The 22442-nt window shown below is 41.7% G+C and overlaps 1 long non-coding RNA gene across 1 annotated transcript; it reads right to left on the bottom strand.

Moving 5' to 3' along the window:
* Positions 1–535: 535 nt before the first annotated feature.
* Positions 536–7005, bottom strand: LOC117282221. The gene is made up of 3 exons (XR_004512879.1): positions 6931–7005; positions 4666–4717; positions 536–643 (listed from the first exon to the last, which is right to left on the bottom strand). It is a non-coding gene; the product is annotated as an uncharacterized LOC117282221 (long non-coding RNA).
* Between the last annotated feature and the right edge of the window lie 15437 nt (positions 7006–22442).

The raw sequence follows: 22442 nt of genomic DNA on the forward strand, positions 1-22442 counted from the left end.
GCCCCTACGCATTTACTCGTCATTTTGATGCCAACCATGTGGTCCATGGTTTCTCTTATCAACATTTTTTTTTTCAATGAGGAAGCTGGAGGTGGTTAGGTGATTGTGGATTTGAAACAGCTGTTCCTTTTCTAGCTGCATTTGTTGCTCTTCCATTCGGCGTTGAAAAACTTTCCGTTCGACGTTCTGCGTCAGGAATTGTCGTGAAAATGAGGCCATGACGTCTTGTAAGGGGTCGCAGCGTAGATAGAGGAGTATTGGGTGCGTCACACATGCAAATAAAATAAACAAGTTCTATGATACGCAAACAAATCGTTTGTTATCTAAGAAATAACAAGAATTACCCTTGCTAAAACTATTTACCATCGTTTGTAAGTTTACAAGTGAAAGAGTAAAGTTTTGAAATGTCTTTCAAGGTCTTGACATTATACCATGAAACTGACTTCTTGGTTTATATCAGGATCAGAATAGGTTTTTGTAACCGGTAGAGCCAAAGCTGGAAACTGTCCATTGTAGGGCGACTACTTACTCCGCATATTCCCAGCCACCTGAACACACCACGAGGCGTGGTTATAAGGATTCTGCTCATTTCTGTGTGAAGTTTCATATTAGTCGTAAGGTGCAAAGTGTAATAATTAACTCCCTGGAAAAAAGAGTCCATCTTGAGAATCTGACAGCGGTCAAGTTTAATTTAGTTTATTGAGTCGAGTTTGATTACAGCCAAAGTACAGGGCGTTCAGTCAAGGAGCAAATTTCGCAACACCGCTGACCGGGCCCAACATTCCTCACAGATCGCTAAACTGTAACGGCGCGCGTTTATCAGCGCTAATGACTCATTGTATCAGCAGTTACAGCAGCAGTCTGAGGAATTTTGGGCCGGGTCAGTGGTGTTGCGAAGTTTCCTCCTTAACTGAACGCACTGTACTTGTATCCACATAACGTCAGGTTTCTGTGGTGTGCTGTTTCAGTACATACTGTAATAAATTTGATCAAAGCATTGCTAAGCAACCGCTCGGTAAACACGTTCCAATACACGCGCCACGCAACAGTAGAGGAAGCTGTGTTTTCTATGTGGTTTGCATCACGCAACAATAGAGGAAGCTATGTTTTCTGTATGGACCTTGCGGAACCTATATAACGAGGAACTGTTGTAGCTTAGAATTAGTTCAGTCAAGAGAATGGGAAAACAACGGCACCTACCAGTTCAGTTATCGATAGGAGAATTAGAAGTCGACCTGTGAATACTTAACGTGTCAATTGGGAGCTTTGTGTGTGCTGTAGTACAGTGATATTGGGAGTGTGTGCTTTAGTGAGACTTTTGTAGTTCCTGCGTTGTGGATCCGTTGCCGGGAAACGGATAGTGAAGACCAGCGGAAATAGAAAATTAGAGTGGATTGATTTGTAGTGTGAAAATCAGTAACAGTGTTATAATTATTTGTACTTAAGAATTTTAATTGAGGGCACGCCCTAGCGTAGTTTGTTGAGGGGCTATGCTACAAGCCGGAAGGTCGTGGGTACAAGTCCCGATGAGGTCATGGATTTTTTCTTTCAATTGACCTAATCCGTCCAGCCACACTATGGTCCTGGGGTCGACTCAGCCTCTAACAGAAATGAGTACCAGGAATTAATTTTCCTGGGGAGTGAACCGCGGCCGGCGCGTAAGGCTGACAACCTTACCGCCATCTTTGAGCCGATTGTCTAGATAATGTGGTACCCTCAATGTCTCACAACCTATGGGGCTTTCACGGCCTGGTACAGGGATAGCGTTACTTTTTTTTTTTTACTTTTTACGACTCTTAATCATCCAATAAAGCCAATTACCAATCCAAACCCCGTGACAATACAAACATACGTGCAAACTACAGTACTCTCAGGTATAAGAGGTAGCGTGGCGAATAATAATGGGTTCTGGATTCGATGATTGGGTTTATTGGCGCTTCTATACAATTACTGTCAATTATTAAAGCTCATACAAGTACATTGAACTCCTTCTGAACGACTCCTGTCTGACGAATCTCTATGAAGAATCTCTTGAATTGAAGAATGATCTCCCTTTTATAACTGCCAGAGAACCGAATAGGAAACACCGCCTTCAAGGGTCCCACTACTGCTCTTCATGAATGCGTTGTCTCGGAAACGTACATGAACCGTTGCCTGGCAAATGGATAATTCCATGTCTGGCTCCACTATTCCTGTTTTTAGGCGATATTAATGAGCCGTTGCCTAGCCAATGGTCTTTCCGGCTTGTTTTCACGGGGAACATGTGTTAGCGATCGTTTGTCTGGCAATGGATTATTCCGGCTTTGAGACCTCATATCACAGTACATAGAAACAGTACGTACAAATATTGTACTTATATGCTTTACGTCAATTCGCTTGTTACTGTCACTACCGATACCGCCACTTCTGCACCATTATTATGCATACATTCTCCCGCCCTTTTCACATTTTACATTTTTGCTTCCTCTATCCATTCCTAACTTTGGTCTTCCATTTACATTTAGTTCTAAATAAATATTTTCTTATGAACTTTGTCTTAGTTACATTTTTGCAGTTAATTATTTTCCTGTATGCTATTCATTTCGCCGATGACGGTAGCCGAGTCGTCTAAGGCATGCACTGTCTTCGCTTGCTCGGAAGCCGGGATCGTGGGTTCGAATCCCACTCAGGGCATGGATGTTTGTGTGCGTTTTTCTGTGCGTTTTCACTCGCCCAAGGAGTCCTACCGTATGTGTAAGATCTAGAAAAACCGAAGTGAACGGAGAGTTCATGGAGGTAGGCCTAAGCCCACTGGAGCTGTAGTGCCAAGGAAAAAAAAAGTGCTATTCATTTCATTCATCAGTGGCTCTGCAGCCCTTTGTTGGGCCCTGGCCGCGTTTTCAGTTTATTAATCCTATACACAATCAGCAGGACTCCTTGGGCGGGGGTCAGACCGTCGCAATGCCTCTACCTACACGTAAGACAGCACAAACAGAATAAACATACATAGACATCCATGCCCCGAATGAGATTCGAACCCACGACGCCAGTGTTCGAGCGAGCGAATACAGTTCATGCCTGAGACCGCGTGGCCATTGATCGGCTTCTGTATGCCATGTCCTCGTTTATATTCAACCATTTTCTGCATACAAGTTCTTCTCACCACTTTTTGGTTTTAGGGCATTTTAGGTGTCGGTCAAGTGCCCTTTTCTACGGGGCTCACAACCGCCTGCAACTGGACCCTATCCTCAGCCAGTTGCGTACAGTCCACTACTTTACCTCCTCTAGTGTCGATTCAGATATCATCCTCCCATCTACGCCTAGGTCTCCCAATGGGTCTCTTCCTTTGAGTTTTGGATTACGGTTTCTATTGACATTTCTGATTTTCCGATGAGTGCTACATGCTCTGCCCATCTCATCTTCCTTGCTTGATTTTACCAAGAAGCTTAATTTTACTTGTATTCCCCTACGCTTTTGTATGGTAGAATTGGAGCTACTTTTTTAGGAAGAGGGTCAGAAAGTCCACAGTCTGAATCTGAAGGCCCCTTATATACAGCTTATCTTTGAGCATGATTTCAGAAACCTTCATTTTCGTTGGTGATCTTACTTGGATTAGCCTCTTATGTATTGGAACTGTGTGATTTGATAATTGATATTATTTACTTTATGCAATTCGCCGTGTTGACGGCTCTGGTTATGCACATTCTTTAACAATACATTCCGGTTCCAGGTGGTTGAAAGAACCAGAAATAACCAGCTGCCCATTAATTGTGTGTGTCTGTCCAATTCTGATATTTGGACAGCCTGTTATGGTTCTATGAAATATGTTACGAATAGCATGCCACCCACCTTAATACTACGGTATATTTCTTTTTTTCTGCCATCAATAATGCCAACATAACTTCCGTACGAAAGTATGACACTACCTCCACGTTTAATACTGAAGGATGAGATGGGTAGGGAATATAGCACGTGTGGGGAGAGAAGGAGTGGATACAGGGTTTTGGTGTTAAAAACAAAGAGAAAAATACTAGTAGCTCTTATACTGTATGTACCATTCTTTTAAAGTCCTGAAACTCTGCATTCTGCACACAGAGTGTATTCGTGTGTTTCGCATGGATCTCACAATGTACAGTGATTTTTTTCCCCTAAGAAGCATTGACCGGTTGATTTCTGTAGCGGAGACATGAGGTGTTTCTTGCAGGTACAATCTTAAGTTTTATACCTGTATATAATTTAGGAGAGGGCAGAGTCTGAAGGCTCCCGGAGATGTCAGAGAGTAAAATATGGTAATGAGTCCCATTGGTCTCGGTACCAAGAATCACTATGCTGGCGAGGACCAGCAGGAATTTAAAAGCAATTCAATCCGTTTTTAAAGGGTAAAATGCGAAAGTAAACTCAACTCCAGAAAGATAACCTAAATAAGATATCTTATGCAGCTCTTACTGGCAGATGCCATATTAGTACGTTAATATTAAGGACTCTGGTTATAAGGATGTGAACTGTATTCAGCTGGCTGAGGATAATGTATAGTGACGGTCTCTGTGAACATGGCAATGAACCTGCGGGTTCCATAAAAGGCGAGGAATGTCATGACTAGTTAGTCAAGTTACTGACACCTCAAGAAATCTCTGCTTCATGCAGTTAGTACCTTAAAATAGTTCGCGAAGTCGTTCTTTCACTTACCTTCCCGTATCTCGTGTTGTTTATAAGCTGACACCATCGAGGTACATACCCTCTGCAAATGAAACAGCATTATTAAATGAATCAAGACTGAGTCAGCAGTTTATGTACATCTTGATTTCTGTAGAACTCACATCAAAATATACTAAGTAGGTATCCTATATTATTTGCATAGGAATTTCACTGAAAATATGCATCACCCGACGTATTGTTGCATTCAGTACTCACGGAACTGAGCCCTTCCTGAGAAGCCGTCAATTGTGCAGCTACTCAAGAACTTCCCAGCACTTTATGGAACCCGAAGGTTCATTACCGTGTTCACAAGAGCCCTCCGCCAGTCTCTATCCTGAGCCACATCAATCCAATCCATATAATCCCATCCTGTCTCTCTAAGACCAATTTTAATACTGTTTACCCACCTACGTCTTGGTCTTCCCAATGGTCTCTTTACTTCTGGCTTTACCACCAGTACCCTATATGCATTCCTCTTCGCCCAATTCGTGCTACATGCCCTACCCATTTCTTCCTCCTTGACTTGATCATTCTAATTATACTTGGAGAAGAGTACAAGTTATGAAGTTCCTCGGTCTGCAATTTTCTTCAACCTTCTATCACTTCATCCCTCTTTGGTCCAAATATTTTCCTCAACACCCTGTTCTCAGACACCCTCAGTCTATGTTCCTCCCTTAATGTCAGAGACCAAATTCCACACCCATACAGAACCACGGGCAAAATTATAGATTTATATATTCTAATTTTTGTTTTTAGACAGCAGACGAGAAGACAAAAGGTTCTGGCCTGAATGGTAGCAAGCATTACCCGAGTTCAATCTCCTCTTAATTTCCTCCTGAATCAGGTTTTGATTTGTTATCGTTGTTCCCAAATATCTAAACTGTATCACATTTTTAAAACATTACTTGTTGAACCATATTCGACAAGAATATTGGCTTTCAAATAGTTCGCAGGAAGTATTTCGCTTTTCATTTAACTTCACGACTGTTCCAGTAAGTCGAGGTAGATACGACATACAAAAATCTTCAATTTCACCAATGAACAGAAATGTAAAATTAACGTTTTACGGTTCTTTTTAAGCTGAGAATTTATCATTGCTGCTAGGGGCAATAATGAGGTCGTGATGGTTAATTCGGGCCTCGCGAGGCTTTTGGGCTGACCTGACACCACGCGCTGTATACATTCTTGGCAAGGTCTTTGAACTTAGGGCTCTCGCTCTCACGGCAGCAGGAAGAGCGAGTCAAAACGAGAGGGGTCGTCCCATGTTCCTTCCAGCGAGTCCTAGCCTCTCGCTGAATGGACATGTTCACTTTCAGTCTTACCTGTATTCACTCTCTTGGGCGCCTGCGCACAGCGTCATAGTTACTTGAACTTACCTAAATAGGAACTAGAAGCGGCAGCTATAGAAGAACAAATAGTAAGTTCGGGATAGGAATAGCATCTGAAGGAAGGGCGGTGGGGTTCGAACCACATTTCTCAAAAGACAATGGAAGTATGAAAACGAATGTCTTAAGACAACACTTAATTAAAAAAAGAATGTTGGTAATGAAGGGTCGTACGTTTATATCAACGACACAGCTGATTTGTGAATCTACGTATTTAATAAGATGGGGAGCCGGTAGATGAATATCGTTAAGACTTGAGAAATATCATTTATCCCTACTCAGTCTGATGCACGCATGTTCTCATCATGACTTCTGGGTAAAGCTAAGTCATGCAAGGGCGAAAAGGCGAGTTACTGACGCTCCACATTTGGGATAAGCCAGCTAGGGGAGATAACCCCAACAGAAGACATCAGTCCTACAGAATTGCTGGGGATTTGGCGCAGGGTTAAGAACCCTGTTAAATGGAAAACAAAGACCCAAGAACGGGATGGCTGGAGAAAGTTTTTAGAGTAGGCCAAGACCCATAAAGGGTTGTAGTGCCAATAATAATAATAATAATAATTTTATAAGATGTGGTTTTAAATGTATTTTCAATCTCCCCTTTATTTACTATTACATTTTTATTTATATAGATATAATACATCACTGGCTGTCTATTGTAAATCTTTTATATGGTTTACTGTAAGCTTACATAGCCTTGAAAGTATCTTCTTGGTCTGTGAGGGTTAGACATTACTGGCAAGACCAGCGTTTCTTCCTTTTCCACTACCGTGATTAGAAGGGCTTTGGGCCCACTCAGATTCGTTTTAACTGGTATCTGAAGCTACTTAATTGGGGATAAAGTAATTTTAGCGTCAATCTGACCACTCACCTCCGTGTAGTGCAGAGGACTAAAACATAGGAGCCTTTAAGTCCTGGGACAGTTTCAACTTTGTTGTTACTGTTATTAGTCATCTTCTCCAGCAGAAGTACCACGACATGCTCAAAAGTCACAGACGCCATGTTACGCACAACACGAACTGCTAAACCAGAGGGCAACAGACGCACAGATGATAGGAATCAGGTAGGACTGAACCGTGACCTCAGGAATGGAAGCGATACGCTATATTTCCAGACAGCTCGGCTGGGTAAATGACATCCCGTTTCGATTCCTCAATACACTTATGTCTCATTCTTAAGTACAATATCAATTATAATTTATCTTTAGACATTTCTTTTATTTATACAAACTTATTACTCCTCTACATATTTAATAATCCCCAGGCACTCCAATAACTTGATAAGTAACAGATGACAACGGCCGCTTGTCTTCTCACACCCATTCGGTGATAATTAATAATGAAGAGATAATTAAACAGCTTAAGATTATTGGTGGCAATGAACTCCGCTATAAGCAGCACCCACGCAGAAACCTCTTCTTCGCTCGGATTTCTCTTAAACTTTACTGAAATAACAGAATTACTTGTTTATTATGACAACTTTTATAATGCCCTGTATGTTCCTGTTGCTTCAGTTTATATTATTTTCCGTCGTCTCACTGCATGGCGGTTGCTCCATGAATTAAATAGTGTGACACATATGTCTATTGCTAGACAACGGATCTGTAAACACATTCCCGAAGTATACGCTCTCAACAGTAGAAGGTCATCCATTGCTAGGTAACGGACCAATAAACACGCATTCTTGACAACGGAAGACGGTGTAATCAGGAGTAGTTCAGATCAGAATTGAAGAAGTACAACAGATTACAAAGGAGTTCCGTTGGAAGTCCGAACAGTTCCAGTGGCGTGTACAGTCGGAAGAAGATGACAGTGTGTCAGAGAGCGATTTGTGAACTATTGTAACCAGTTGTATAAAAGTCCAATAAATTCGACCATCAAACTCAACCCCCGTCTTATTAGTCACGCAATCCCCGGATACGTGACAATAGTTACCAAATAATGAAACAACTGTAGACATAGGCAAGTCGTATGGAGGGTGTCAGGAAAATTTGGCCCAGACTTCTGTCGTAGGGGGCCCCAAACATACTCTTGTTTGATTTTTAAGTTTATAATAATTAAGAAGATTGTGGGAATTCCGTTTAATTGAATTGTTAGATTATACTTCCTGTAGAATATAATTCATTATATTAAAATAACACAACAAAGGTCGTTTCTAATTGATATATGCCGACACGGAGTAACAACATACAGTGCCTTCAGTTAAGGAGGAAATTTCGCAACACCGCTGACCCGGCCCAGCATTCCTCACAGATTGCTACTGTAACTGCTGATAGCAGAATGAGTCATTAGCGCTGATAAACGCGCGCCGTTACAGTTACAGCAGCAATCTGTGAGAAATATTGGACCCGGTTAACGGTTTTGCGAGGTTTCCTCCTTGACTGAACATTCTGTATAATGTTATGCTAAAAGGGGACAAAATCATTGCAGCCGTAATGACTGCAATATTTTGCAGAAAATTTCCAGTGTCTAAATGAACGAATTCTTCTTGACTCAATGGATGATAAGTATTGCAACAGTATGTTCAGTTTTAAACGAAATATCAAAAATACAGGATAAAGTACATCTTATGTTTAATCCACCCTCCCGTAACTTCCTCTCACTTACAAGTGTTCTCCACAGTAACATGCTCTCAAATATCCTCAGTTTATTTTGGATTTAGTTAAGGCTTTCATGGTGGTGGCTATCAAGAGTACAATTGTCTGGGCTGTAACTCCACTTAGTTCGGAGACAGGCCGACGTTTCGAAAGAATATGTGGCCTCCATCTTAAGAATAGAAACGTAAACCAAGCAAGACACAGTCAGAAGCAGGTGGAAAACTGTGGGCCCGAGACTCTTAGGCTATTACCAGATTAGACGGCATTTCAACCCAGAACCCTCAATTTATGTTCTTCCCTTATTGTGAGAGGCCAAGTTTCATCTATGGCTCTACAGCCCTTTGCTGGACCTTGGACGCTTTTTTCAGTGTCTTAATCCTGTACGCAATCGATAGGACTCCTTGGACGGGGGATCAGCTTGTCTCAAGGCCGCTACCAATACACAGAATAAACGCATGCAGACATCCATGCATTTAGTGGGATTCGAACCCACGACCCCAGCGTTCGAGCGAACGAAGACAGTTCATGCCGTATACCGCGGGTCCACTGTGATAGGCAGGCAAATTTTCGTACCCAGATAAAATTATTGGTTTATTTCACCATCATCATCATCATCATCATCATCATCTGCAAGGGATTGCGACGTTACACCGCTCCATTTTCAGACATCAAACTTGGGTAGATTCTAACGAGTTCTGACGATGGTATATAACACTCAGAATTACTGGGTTTGTGGACTTTGCCCATCGTCAGGTATTCTAAAAACTAGAGAACACAACGTTTTGGAAACTGGATCTACTCAGTTGGGTCCTTTGGAAAGAGCTAACCTCCATTTCTAGTGTTCAGAATTTTGGACGATGGGCAAAGTCCAAAACCCCAGTAATTATGAGGATCAAGTTTGGAGTTTGAGGATTACGAGTAGTTTTTTTTTCTCTCTCCTTGAGCATACAAGCAACCTGTTGCAGAACCCCCTATGTTAGAGAACCAGGATTCGATGAGCATAATAGGGCAGAGTATGTAGCACACATGGGATGAAGAGGAATACATGAAAGGTTTTGGCGGGAAAGCCAGAAAGAAAGAGGCCGCTAGGAGGACCTAGACGTAAATGGGAGGATAATATTAAATTGGATCTTAGAGAGATGGGTAGGGATGGTATGGACTGGATTTGTCTGGCTTAGGATAGGGACCAGTGGCGGCCACCTGCGACGACTGTACCGAATCTTCGCGTATTATAAAACTTTTGTTAGGTTCTTGAGTATCTAGCAACTGGAAGCTTCTCTAGGAGTCTGCTATATATAGTACGTGAGCTAGTTAGTTCTTATCCTCTTCATAAATGTAATTTTGGTGCTGTAATTCCCAAGTATTTTAACTTTGCTCTGTTTACGAATGATTTAGTCATTGTCTTCAAATTATGACCTTCCTGATTTTTTGTGGAGTGATATGAACATTTAGGCCTAAAATTACTTTTAGCTGAACATACTTATATTACATACTGCATTCCAGAGAACTGTCCATTGTTCCTCACAGAAGCGCTTTATGTGATACGAAAACTGGGATTGTGTTCAGTTAACCCTTTTGCTGGAAATTCTAAATTTCACCATGCTATGTAACATTGTAAGTCTGAATTACTAGGAACGAAAAGGCGGAGCTGTATATCTGTAGGCTTAGGAATTTCCTGTCAAAAATAATATGGCCCCAGATGAGGCCACAGCATTCTGCCTCTTCACAAAGAGTAGGTCCAACATACTCCTTAGAAATGACCGTGAGGAACTGCTATATATCGTCTCGATGCCACGGGTTTCTGACATAAATCAGTTTTATTAGAAATATTTTTCTCTGTGTCCTTACAGTTACAGAAATATATATTGCCTGAACGTGCTTCTGTTGTCTCCTGTTATTTTATATTGTGAATTCAAGAGGTGACATGGAGGTCAGCATTACTCACTACAGCTGATATCGTAAAATAAAGAACATTATACTAATGTTTTCTTGTATCACTGCGCATGTCTGCGCGGATGAACAGGATTTCTCATAAAAGAGAACTGCAATGAAAACCTGTTTTGTACAAAACGTAACAATGAGGACATATGTGAACCTTCAGCTTCAGACACAGTGGCTGTTCAAGAAGTTGTAAAACAGGAATAATGTGGTCATGACATATGATTTATTTGTACCACTCTAAGCAACCTGTAACGAAAACAGGAATATGATTTTAGCCCTGATATTACACATGTTTAAATTGCCTACGACTGTGGTTATTAAATCGTGAATCAAAGGTAGCCGTTCACGGTAGCCAGACGATCTAAGGCACATACTGTCTTCGCTCCCTCGGAAGCCGGGATCGTGGGTTCCAATCCCACACAAAGCATGGATATTTTGTATGTGAATATGTTTATTCTGTCTTTGTGTTGTCCTGTGTTTAGGTAGAGGCATTGCGACGAGCTGATCACTCGTCCAAGAATCCTCGACACCGTAAGGTATAAGAGGAGCGGATTAAGTAAGTAAAAAAAAAAGAATCAAAGGCAAAGCCAAAAGAACTCGACAGGTAATTTTGTGACTAATCGCGGAAAGGAACAATATTCTTATCACTAGAATATATGGCAGAAATAAAACACATAAAACCTCCTGTCTTTCACCTACTTGTTTTCCAGCGTCTTCTGTGTACCAAAAGATTGTGAAGATTTTATTACGGATGTCCCACTCTGCCAAAAATCTATGATCTGACTTTTATATTCCCTTGGAGTGAGAATCTGGGAAAACAATGGAAGAATGAGAATTCAGTTTGTAAATAATTGTATAAACGAGATGGACAGTTAATGAATGAATGGGGAAGATTCAAAGTGGAGGGAACAAATGTTGCTGGCGCGCATTCTGGACAAAAGTTATGAATGGTATTGAAGTTAAGAAATAAGATCCAGTTAGACCTCATAGACAAAAATATATGACTGATCTAACTGAACCTGAAATTAGCATTTCCCATAATACAAGCTATATTAAAATTGGCTAAAGCCCAACTGAAAACATTTTATTTAGATGGAATCTGGAAATTTGTAGATCGTTGAGCCAAGTGCCTCGAAAAGCAGAGGAAAGTAAGACACGCCTACTTACAGTGCGATTGTTTTGCCATTATTTATTTTTTTCCCCTCTTTTTTTTTTATTGCTAGTGGGGTGGGACTGAGTCCCTTGTACTGCGGCCACTTCTGGCCTATTGTACCAGCCCCAGATGATAGGTGAGGGTGATTGTGGAGCAATTGGTGGAATGAAGATTGGCAGGGGAAAACCTGCCCCAGCGCCACTTTGTCCACCACTAATCCCACCTGACCAGACCTGGGATCGAACCTGGGCCGCCGCGATGGGAAGCCAGCGACTAACCGCTTGAGCTATGGCGCGGCCCTATGTTTTGCCATAACGTATAATAAGACTAGTCTTAATTTTTTATTTTGTTTCTTAACGTAATCGGTTAACTAGAACAGCTGTAGACATGTCTGGAACGGTAGTTCGATGGATCGAATTGATATTTCCTTAATTTCACGTTTCGTCTCTGAGAGAGAAAATATTCATTTTGAAGTAGACAAAAGGTCATTGAGATTTTGTTTAAACCGCCTTTCATTGTGTGCATTTTGCTCAGACGCAAGACTGCACTCATACAAATGACATACATTTTCTCTTCTACCATTTTTTAACATTAATGATTGATTAATTAATTGATCATAACTCGTAAAACTTATTTACCTATTGTATAATTTTTGTTACAGATTTATTACGATTATTTTTGTAATTTTTATTCTGCTTCTGTGACAAATTTGTTACAGCAGCACATATTCTGTTGACGTTAATTTTTTATATAATCCCACACGTTCTTAATTTGGAATCGTTGGAGCAGAAAAAAATTATTGCGTAATACTGTTGCATGTCTGCTGAAAGCCAGAATTGTGAGGCCAGCAGAAACAGCTGTTGCTAGGGGACGGCTCCGTAAACACATCCGTTGCTAGAAAGTTGAACAGTTGCCGTCGGGTTAAGGCGATAACATACACGCACGCAACAATGTCCGAGTCGAGAAACTCGAGGGGAGTTCGGGGGAAAACCTTCAGGTAGACAGTTGAGAGTTGCAGCAGCCGAGCCGGGGACAGTTCGGGAACTTAGAAGAATGGAAGCGATCGCTATTGGAAGACGTAGCCAAGAAAAGCAGTGAAGAACCATGGTCGCAAAACGGGAAGTATTTGAAGATAGAATAATGAACAGAGAACTGTGACCTCCCAGGTCCCCAGATCTCAATTTTGCGATTTTTTTTTTCGGGAAATCTGATGGGAAAAGTTTACAAGAATAATCCTCGCAGTACTGAAGCTCTGCAGAATGACATAACACGCCACTTTTTCACAAGCTTGGATACACACGACTTTGTGAGAACTGGCGAGTCAGGATATTTGCGACGAAACTTACGGATACATTTTCTGTAACTTTTTTCCTTGCAAAAGTTTCGGCAATAAACACACGCTCTTCAATAGTGAACTTCATTTCAGAATAAATGTCGACTGCCTATCGACACAACTAACACAGACTGACTTCTAGTGCGACTTACTTCAGTGACAATATCAGGCCACCTGACGGTGCGCCCATATCAGCGCTAATGACTCATTCTGCTATCCGCAGTTACAGCAGCAATCTGTGAGGAATATCGTTCCCGTCCCGCGGTGTTGCGAAGTTTCCCCGTTGATTGAACGCATTGTATTTGTTAGGCGAAATGACTCGGCAAAGTTGTGTTCGTTTGTTTCTGTTTTCGTTCGCATGTACTCGTTTTTGTTCAGAAGCAATTCAAGACGAGCGATTTCGCGTTCGGATGACAGCCAGGCCGAGGGTAAGTGTTTTGTTATAAACGAAGATTAGCCAATCGAGGACTATCTCTGTTTTTAAGAAATTATAAATTTATGGCATTAGTCTGCAAGCGCACTATACCGACCGAGCGACCGCCGCTTGTCGGCGAAGTTAGTGCCAACTTTAGCGGATAGAGGGTGTCGCGTGGCCAGCGCAAAGAATCTTCCCGGTGGTTAATTTCGGTTTTCTAGAGCGGAGCCGCTAATTTTCCATTCAAGTAGCTCCTCAATTATCCTCACGAGGCAAACGGCCTCCGTAGTCTAGGGGTAACGTTCCCACCTCGTGACTGAATGTACGCAGGTTCAAACCCGGCGGAGGTCGTGGAATTTTTAAGGGCGGAAAAATTCAGGGAACAAGTCCTCCGGGAGGGACTTTAAGCCGTGGGTCCCGTGGCACGCACCAGTACCGGTAGGGAATAGAGACTGGCAGAATATCATAGGGGGACGCACAATGGACCAATAGCTGGTCTAAGTGCATGGGGAAACCCACCCTCTCCAATACAATACAATACAATACAATCCTCACGAGGCTGAGTGAACCCGGGACCTCTGGATCTGTAGCCAGGAACTGTGACCACTCGACCACAGAGGCGGTCACTATTTACCCACATTGAGTGTGTAATTGTTCAACGTTACATATCCTCAGAATACGGAAGCGTTAAATAGTGTTTACTTGCAAGCAGCTCTCATGAAGTCCAGTTAAGTTAACAGGGCCATCTGCCCCTCTGGGATCGTGTACCTAAGGTTGTAATAAATAGACCTGTTCTTTCAGATTTATTATTCTCTCCGTAATCTTGAAGCACAAGTCAGGGTAGCTTATGAATATTATGATACCTAAGTTCCTAGAAGTGTTGAACCCTATTACACTGTTCGGTCTAAATTATAATTCCGACGTCGTCTAGCACAGGGTTGCTGACCACAGTCGTTCGCGACTTCCTTAAAAGGTTAATGTTATGATGTGACCCCCTGTGTGCATGTTTCCGCAAAACCGGACACGTACCCCCCTTTCACCCTTGTGACTGCTAGTGAATGTTGATGAACAGACTGTCAGTGTCACTCATGTAAGAATCCTTCAAGAGTAGAGTTTGGTTTTCTGCTTCCAGCTTCCTGCTTTTTAGTTGCACTTTGTGAACTTCCATTCTTCCGTCAAGATTCTGACCATCAGCTGCGTTGTTTGCTTCAATGCATTTCAGTGATTTGTTTAAGTTCCTTCCTATTTTACGTTTGATGCCATTTTTTTCTTCATCTTCTTATAATTGAATTCAATTCAGTTCGTGTTTATTTACGTGCAAACATAACAGCACAGAGGCCAATTAACAAAGTTAGCGCGAAGAGATAGAAATACACAAAAATATATAAAAAACAATACAAAATATGATAGTCTACATTAATTACAAAGTGAGCATGAATAAAGATACAGAAACAAACGCACACAGACAAAGCCACAATGTGACAGCGAAGAAGAATTCGAGTTTCATATAGAGCATTATACAATAATAATAATAATAATAATAATAATAATTCTTTATTACGCATTTGCCGAGCNTAATTATCATAACAGTAGAGTTCTCCATAAGACATTACATAACGAGGAACTTTGTGATTAATGCAAGTCATAAAGTATTAATACGATAGTGAAATTCAGGCGGCGAAGGGTCACGAGAGAAAACCGTTACACAAACCTTAAAGTAAGGTATAACAAACATATCCGTGACATAACAACAAATGAAACTAACGCGGAATTTGCACAACATGTATTAGAAACATGACATTCATACATCAGAGCCAGGATAACGCAGTCGGTATAGCGACTGGTTATGGCCTGGACGGCCAACGGTCTTGTTCGAGTCCTGGTAGGGGCAAGATTTTTCTGTTCTCCACGTCATCCAAGCCGGTTGTGGGGCTCATCCAGCCTCCTGTCCAATGAGTATGGGGGGGGGCACTTTCCCAAGGGGTAATTCGGCCGGGGCATAAAGCTGACCATTCACCTTCCACTAGCACCGAGTTCGAGAATACGTGGATCTACACATCCACTCCCTCATACGTCTTCGTGGCGTAATGCACAAACGCAAAACCTTTACCATTTATACAACCCCCCTTAACTGAGATAAAAGAGTACATTAGATGAATATGTTAGAAAAATAATATATACAGTACCTCTGTGGTCTGGTGGTCAGAGCTCTTGGCTAAAGATCCAGAGGTCCGGGATCGATTCCCGGCGCTACCAAATTTTATGTGAAGTAGTTGGTCCTGAACGGAGTCCACTCAGCCTCGTGACGATAATTGAGAAGTTATTTCAAGGAAATAGCGGCTCCGGTCTAGAAAGCCGAAATTAATGGCCGTGGGGATTCGTTGCGCAGACCACGCGACACCCTCTATCCGCTAAAGTTGACACTAACTGGGCCGACAAGCGGCGGTCGCTCGATCGGTATAGTTCGCTTGCGGGTTAAAATCACGGAGTTTCTTTTGTTTGTATTATATAGTTCATTCATAAGTTAATTTTCTGAATGAAACATTTTGCAACAGTAATATTCCGATTTATTACGTCATCACCAACCAGTCAAACAATAACAACTCCATGCAAGTAAATTGCATTCGGAATATACCTGTTAATAAAACTAGAGGCACGCTAATACGCAGATCATTAGCCTAAGTTCCAGAGTAAACATCACACCACAGCAATACGTCAGTACCTTCGCAGTCAGACTGACTCACTGAGAAGTGCGTTTGCGGCTTCGCACGCGTTTCCTTCCAAACAATTTGTATCGAGTGACAATCGACTTCTCAACAATGTCTTGTTACTCAGAATTACTAGGATTTTGGACCTTCTTCTGTTAATTTTACAGAGTTGCTGGTATTCTTACCATGGCCTCACACACAAAAAAAGTAATTGTTCTTAAATGGCAGCCAAGAAAAGGCTCTTACTACATCAGTACTTCACAGAACTCAGTAGAACACAAAAATATAATTTTCATATAGGTCTTCAAGGACTCGCTACATCAGAACCTCGAACCTTGCCTCCATCTGTCAGTAAAATTCAACCATTAACCACAATATTAATGTAGTTGTAGCCTATAACTCGCCAAAATTTGACAGCCCTTTTATAAATGTTTCAAATCAACCACAGCAACTCACCAACAGTACAGCACCAGTAGATTTTCCAAGTATTTACCCCTGCAACCTAAAGCTATAATTTGCATTGACTTAACCTAGAAGCGTATATACCTAATTGCAGGGACGTCATGAATATATGTTGTACCTGGATATATAAGTGAATTCCTACTAAGTAGTAAACACATAATTGCATGCACTGAAGAGATTTTATATTTTTGATAAATAATATTATATTGTATTCAAACATTTTTAAAATGAAATCTGATGCTACACATTCCATTATTATTTGATGTAATTCTGAAGTTACAAATGGTGGAGTACACCTTCGTTACTGTTTTGTTATACATTACCACATTTTAACAAATTTTTATTGCAGTTTATCCATATACTTTGGCTAATTTTTTGTACATCACCTATTGACCGCTTACGGTCAAAACATGTAGTATGCGATAAGAAAAGAAAACAACTTATTATAAGATTTGAGGTTTTCACGGCGTTGACTATGAAGAAAGCAGTCTTCTGGGATGTGGCTTGCACTTGCTCTCACTGTTTCTTCGCTTGCGGATTTTCTTATTATCCCTTCTACCCTGAAGATGGAGGCAATACGTCCCTCCGAAACGTCGGTTAACACCGCATCCCAGAAGACTGCTTTCTTGCGTGGTGGTGTTTTCTTGCGACCTAGAGGAAAACGTAAACAGGATACAGTCGTATTAAAATGAAATATAGGTGGTTATGATTGTCTGCATAACTGATGGGGGAAACAAGACGTGCTTACAGAATATTAGTGGTGAAACATCTTTAAATGTCCACTTGGAAAACCGAGTAGGAGAATGGAGGATAGCTTTTATGTGGCTCTCAGGGAAATAGGTGTGAGGATGAAAGGTGAACGGAATTACTGTAGGATTGTGAACGTTGGTGGGTTGAGTATTGGTGGTGTTGAATTTCCAAGTGGTGATAGTGCTGATAATAGACCCTATACTGATGATTATATGATGATGATCATGATAATACCTGAACAGTCACATGCATCTAGCCGCGAGGTCAAACATGCTTGGAGCTTCATCTTCATTCTCTTATGCGCTATCTTGGCGTGGAGCTTAAGTTAAGGAACAACTTTAGTTTTATCACATCTTTTGCTTTTAATAAACTCGACATTACAGCAATTATTACTACCGCTGAAAACCTGAAGGGAAGACACAAATTGGAAACCTAAGCGTAGATAGGTCGTCAATATCGAAATGTATCTTAAGAATTAGGTTGTCAGTGTGGACGGGATTGAAGTAGATAAGGTAGACTTTTTTTTTCAATTGATATCAGAAAAAGTTATACACTCGAGTGATGTAATATAAATTCAAAATCAACTGTGACCGCTTCCATATCTGGTACCATCATTGTGAATTTGACATGCATTCTGTCGCGCCTTGTCTCCATTTATCTCCCAGGAACAGCGGTAGCAGGTACAGCATTTCTCATTTGCTGCAGTACGTTATCCTAATGCCTATTTTATCTGGAATTCTTTCGTTTCTTTTAGACTCCAGTAACACCTCTACGCAATATACGTATGAAACTTGTATTTCACTCTCAAAAATTTATTGTCATCGTTTTGTTAGACATGTTATCTCTTAGATGGTTCGTAGGGCGTATGTCGTGACGTCATGGGTAGGTGTAACATGTCTTAGGGTAAACAAATTGGAACACAGAAAGTTTGCAAGATGGCGTCTTGAGTGGGATGATCAGATTATCATATCCAGGGGAATCTGATGAGGTCAGCCAATCAAGGCCGGCCAGTGACCTCGGTCAGTCACCTAAGAGTCCATTGACTTCATTATTGTTTCTCAGAGTTATGTTAGCCATTTAAGTAATAATTGCATGTAGGCCTAATTCTCGAATGAATAATTAACAAACTCAATAGAGCAGTGTACTTCTTGGTGTGCTGATAGTGGTTTAGCTTGTCAAGAAATTCCCTGCTTTTGAGAAACCCAGTGATTATTCAAAGTGTTCACAGCTGTCGGCAGCTGGATCATATTATGGCATGTAGACCCGTTGCTAGGCAACGACCGCGAAGTAAGCAACTATACAATAGCCGTTACTAAGTGACGGATCCACAAACTAGCGTGCTTTCACGGAAACAATTGCAATGCAACAAAGGAACGGGTTTTCTACGCGTTACATTCCAAGATGTTATAAGCAGAGACAGTCAAATTTTGCAATTAGTCAGTGAGTCAGTTAGTTAGAGAACTGCAGTTCAGTCGTTGTGTTCTGTTGTTGTTAGAAGCCGGTACCTGAGGCCGACGACAGTTCGGGAACCCAAAGGAGGGAGAACTTCCGCAGTTAGGAGCCGCTACTAAGTAACGACAGTGAAGGCATGACTGTGGACATAAGTGTGTGTGACAGCGAACTGTAAACTGTAGTCACGCTCTGTATCAAAAAGTCCAGTAAGTCCTATTACTAGTCCATACCCCGTCTATAGGCACACTAAAATTGTGACAATACTCCGATTCAGACCTATCCATTTAACAAATTCTCACCTCATGCCTTTAAGGTAGAGATAGAAGGTACCATTGTACCTTCGTTTTATTAATTAAGCACCATGTCATGAAGATGTATTGAGGAGTGCAAATGTAGCTCCACCACTCTTGGCCTTGGTAGTAGATGTAGGTGAGCGGTCAGCTTCACACCCTGGCCGCATTTCCTCCAGGGAAACAGTCCCGGATAAGAGGCTGAGAGAGCCTCAGACCCAGTGTGGACGCTATGAAGAAAGGTCTCTTTCCCCTGCTGAATCCCGGCAATCCAGCCCGTAGCCCGTCGTTATACTGAAAGAGATTTCCAAGCTCTTATCCCTTCAAGTAAAGTAAAAAGTAAAGCTATCCCTGTAACAGGCCGTGAAGGCCCTGGGGTTGTGAGACGTTGAGGGTCCCACATTATCTAGACAATAAGCTGAAAGATGGCGGTAAGGTTGTCAGCCTTACGCGCTGGCCGCGCTTTACTCCCCAGGAAAATTATTTAATTAATTCCTGGTACTCATTTCTGTTAGAGGCTGAGTCGACCCCAGGGTCATAGTGCGGCTGGAAGGATTAGGTCAATTGAAAAAATCCAGTGACCTCATCAGGATTTGAACCCGCGACCTTCCGGCTTGCAGCATAGTGCCTCAACCAACTACGCTAATGCGTGCCCCCTTACCCCTTCAAGGTCGATATTAATATTATTTTATCACTGATACTTAGATCGCCAAAGTGGTCCCTTCTCTTAGGACTCATCAACCAAATTCTGGAATGGATGTCTAATTTACCTCATGCGTATTACATGTTCACCCGTCTTGTTTTCTCGATTAGGCGACCCAAGTTAGCAACTGCTGATGCTTAGGGACTCTCACCTGTAAATCAAGTAATTTTGGGAAAAGGGTAAGGGACGTGAAGATATGGGGGGGACATAAAAAAGCAATGAAGTGAAGTAAAATGAAGGTAAGGGATGTAAACTGTGATGAGGGTGTGAAGGGTACGCAAGTACAGTGAAGTGGAATGAATGGAAGGCCATGGTGCCACGTCAGTGCATCACTTCATGACCTTACGTATGTCATTTCTATAGTATGCTTATTTTTTGTTAATATTAATTTATTTCATTGTAACTATAATTGTATTTGCAAAATATTGTTTGTGTAGTTATGTGTGCTGTGTTTTGTTTGAGTGTGGTGTGTATTGTGTCTCATTGTAGTACCACAGCCACTGGATAAAAACCCATTTGCAGTATAAATAAATAATGATAAAAAAAATTGGAGAGATTTCTTAAACATTTCTATAATAAATTTAGAAATAGAATACTACATTTTGTAATTAGAGAATTAGGTGCGGAATAGAAATTTTCGGATAATAAGTACTTGACGTCATGCTCATGACGCAGAGCATCGACAACCTTGTAGCGTTTCGTATCACGACGCATGAAAGGAGTGGCCCCTATACAGTGTTAAATCTGAAATGCGCGGTAATGTCTAATAGAGTGCCGTAAAAATACAGTTGTAGAGGCTCTATTGGTTGACATAGCAAACTGTGAAGGTATAGGCCTATGACAGTGGTCACGAACTTGCCTGAACTGACATTCAGTTCAGCGGAATTAATTTATGCCGGTCACGATAGCCGAGCGGTCTAAGGCGTGCACTGTCTTCGCTCGCTCAGAAGTCGGGATCGTGGGTTCGAATCCCATTCAGGGCATGGACGTTTGTGTGCATTTTTCTGTGTTTATGTACAGGTAGAGGCCTTGCGACGAGCTGATCACCCGCCCAAGGAGTCCTACCGAATGTGTAAGATCTAGAAAAACCGAAGTGAACGGAGAAGTTCATGGAGGTAGGCCTAGGCCCAGTGGGGCTGTAGTGCCAAGGGGGGGGACATTAATTTATTCCAGTGAATAACAAAGGCAAAGATGGCCACATAAGGACGAGCACTGAAAAGGAAATCAGATATGAAAACATAGATGTACAGTGAAATGGATGTGTATTAAAATAATGATGATGATGATGATAATAATATAATTCTCTTTGTTATAATTTATGGACCGCTCAGCTACCGTGACCGGCGGGCTTACTATTAAAAGGTAAAGGTAAAGCTATCCCTGTAACAAGCCATGAAGGCCCATAGGGTTGTGAGACGTTGAGGCTCCCACATTATCTAGACAATCGGCTCACAGATGGCGGTAAGGTTGTCAGCCTTAAGCGCCGGACCTACTATTAGGGTAGGGTCATTCCATGTNGAAGAGAAATCCATACAAAATACTAGTCTGAAGACCTGACACGGATGTATCACTTGGGAGACGTAGAGACGTAGGAGAATGATATTAAATCGGATCTTGTAGGACCAGTTTGTGAATGTGCGGATTCTGCTACATTTGTTTCCAGTGGTGGGCTTTTGTGAATACAATAATGAGCATTCGGAATCAAAAAAAAAAAAAAGCTGGAAATTTGTTGAAGAACTGAGCGACTATCAGTTTCTCATGACAGACTCTGCTCCATAGAGTGAATCCAGTGTCCCCATCTCCTGGTGTGTGATTTAAATACAGAGTGACAGGAATAACCAATTCTTCGGTTATCTAACGACGCTTAGTCAAGTAGCCTGCCTGCATGGGCACTGCGAACGAGGGGTATATGCGGGGAAGCTTCCGTGGCATATTTTAGGACACTTTTCCAGTTGAACTCACTAAGGAAAACCAATGACTCAGGATTGTTGGATTTGTGGATGAGATTCGAACTACGGTCAATTGATTACGTAACGTGTACACGCATGTGAGCGTGCCTGTAAATTTGTGATTTTTGTGCATTCTCTATATGGATTAAAGATGGAATGTGATAGCTGAAGCGAATTGAATGTGTAGTCCGCAATTCGTATCTGAGAATGAAGCAGAAATGGTCGAAACGTACGTATGTTCCGTTCTGCGAGGCCTAAAAGCCACGAATGCAGGTTGCAATATCAGTAAACTTGAGACAATTTGGCCATGACCCGTAGTTTCCATACCTCGGCCCAACAGTTCTCGTTCTTGTTTCGTGCTCGGTACCCCCTCAAAGAGTTAAAGCAAATGTCTACACTCAGTGAGGGGCGTAAAAGGAAAAGTTGTCACTGTGCTTAACTAAACTACGCCATGAATGCGTAGGGGGGAGTGGATGTATAGAGCCACATTTTCTTGACCTCGGCTACCTTCACGCCCCGTCCGTTTTACACTAGGGGTAAGAGCCCCCGGTACCCATTGCATAGGAGGGTGGGTGAGCCCCAGGACCGATCTGGACGACGTGGAGAAGAGAAAATTCTTGACCCTACCGGG

Source organism: Cryptotermes secundus, unplaced genomic scaffold (assembly GCF_002891405.2).
Source record: "Cryptotermes secundus unplaced genomic scaffold, Csec_1.0 scaffold517, whole genome shotgun sequence".
NCBI classification, from domain to species: Eukaryota; Metazoa; Arthropoda; class Insecta; order Blattodea; family Kalotermitidae; genus Cryptotermes; species Cryptotermes secundus.